Below are 2,500 nucleotides of genomic sequence, written 5' to 3' on the forward strand. Positions count from 1 at the left end.
GCCCCCCTGGTTCAATCCCAGTTGCACAGCAGTTGTGACCAGCTTCTGTCTGTGTGCTTTGGCGTGTGTGAGTGTGTGTGTGTGTGTGTGTGTGTGTTGACAGAGAGAGAGAGAGACAGAGAGAGAGAGAGAGAGAGAGAGAGGGAGAGATACAAAGGAATGTAATTCAAATTTTGCACTTCAGACCTTACAGTGTGTGTGTGTGTGTGTGTGTGTGTGTGTGTGTGTGTGTTGACAGAGAGAGAGAGAGAGAGAGAGAGAGAGAGAGGGAGAGATACAAAGGAATGTAATTCAAATTTTGCACTTCAGACCTTACTGTGTGTGTGTGTGTGTGTGTGTGTGTGAGTGTGTGTGTGTGTCTTTTACACAAAAAATGCACTTGCAACAACTTTAATATGGAATGTACTGGACTTCCCAGCTAGGCGCCCTCCTGTGGACGACAGGTGCAATCCCAGTTGCACAGCACTTGACCAGCTTCTGTGTGTGTGACAGACAGACAGACAGACAGACAGAGAGGGAGATTCAAAGCATCAGGACCAGGAGATGACACAGTGCTCCAAAGGCCTGGTTCTGCTGCCTCCTCCTCCACCCACCTGCTGCAGACGCTTCTGTGAAGGGAAACTGCTACATGTTATGTCACCGATCCCTGCCATGCTGCGTGTCTAACGACCCGGCAGGGCCTGCTGAGTACAGTGGTGGTGGAATCGGCCCGATCGGACACTCCTATCTGCCACTTTGACCTTTTTATTCCGTCAAATTTGGACCCATTTACACCAAGTCCAGAACCGTTGGTGCTATCGACATGGGGTCTTCACCAGCGCGTGCGGAGCGGCAGAAAATCCCCACGTAGACACCACTTTCATCCCTCTACGACACTTACTTTCCCAGTTATTCCATTTTATTCCGTCAAGCTCTGGCTAAATCCCCTTAACCTAACCAACCCTAATCATACCTGCATTTGTCCACTGGAGGGAGACAAAAACACCAAGCTCTGAGATTCAAATTTTGAACTGCAGACCTCACAGTGTCTGTGTGTGTGTGTGTGTGTGTGTGTGTGTGTGTGTGTGTGTGACAGAGAGAGAGAGAGAGAGAGAGTGACACTTGCTGTGTATTTAAGAAACAAACGCTCAAAGAAACCAAACAGAATGACACAGGCAGAAAGACACTGTTTTATTTTGGTAACCAATGATGCATTTCTTCTTCCCTTGTACAGTGCACCCTGAAGCCGTGTGTGGACCAGGAGATCAGCAGAACAGGAACCACAGAGCGTCAGCGGCAGACATCCAAGCTGCACAGGGCACACGCAGCACCAGGCAGAATTAATGACGTCCCTGATCCACAGCTCAAGCCCAGCCACCCGCTGCCTCCTCGCCGCCTCCTCCCGGGACCTTCAAGGACCACCCACCAGCCACTGGTACACATTCCAATCTTACACAATGGCCCCAGCATCACAGGGCATCTCCTGACATTAAAATCTATCCTGATTTCTGTTGTTTTTCCCTCATCTCTGAGCCGCTGAGTGTGAGTGTGTGTGTGTGTGTGTGTGTGTGTGTGTGTGTGTGTGTGTCTCTCTCTCTTTTACACAAAAAACACATGTCAGTTGTTAAGGAAAATGTTATAAAACACTTCTTCAGTAAAGACTCAGAGAAGAGAAACACACAGAACTTCTTGCTAGCAAGGGCAGCCTCCACTCTAAGAGACTCCAGTGAGAGAACTGCCCCGGTCTTTATTTTATACTCCATTGAGCGTGTGTGTGTGTGTGTGTGTGTGTGTGTGTGTGTTGACAGAGAGAGAGAGAGAGAGAGACAGAGAGAGAGAGAGAGAGAGAGGGAGAGATACAAAGGAATGTAATTCAAATTTTGCACTTCAGACCTTACTGTGTGTGTGTGTGTGTGTGTGTGTGTGTGTGTGTCTGTCTTTTACACAAAAAATGCACTTGCAACAACTTTAATATGGAATGTACTGGACTTCCCAGCTAGGCGCCCTCCTGTGGACGACAGGTGCAATTGATTGTCAAAAGCAGATATCTAACACCTTCTGACACTTTGTACCGCATTGAGCCAGCAGAGGGAGCCCCCCTGGTTCAATCCCAGTTGCACAGCAGTTGTGACCAGCTTCTGTCTGTGTGCTTTGGCGTGTGTGAGTGTGTGTGTGTGTGTGTGTGTGTGTGTTGACAGAGAGAGAGAGAGAGAGAGAGAGAGAGAGAGAGGGAGAGATACAAAGGAATGTAATTCAAATTTTGCACTTCAGACCTTACAGTGTGTGTGTGTGTGTGTGTGTGTGTGTGTGTGTGTGTGTGAGTGTGTGTGTGTGTCTTTTACACAAAAAATGCACTTGCAACAACTTTAATATGGAATGTACTGGACTTCCCAGCTAGGCGCCCTCCTGTGGACGACAGGTGCAATCCCAGTTGCACAGCACTTGACCAGCTTCTGTGTGTGTGACAGACAGACAGACAGACAGACAGAGAGGGAGATTCAAAGCATCAGGACCAGGAGAT

Source organism: Copadichromis virginalis, linkage group LG19 (assembly GCF_057382275.1).
Source record: "Copadichromis virginalis isolate Kocher_CV1m ecotype Utaka linkage group LG19, C_Virginalis_male_GT1.1, whole genome shotgun sequence".
Classification (NCBI taxonomy): Eukaryota; Metazoa; Chordata; class Actinopteri; order Cichliformes; family Cichlidae; genus Copadichromis; species Copadichromis virginalis.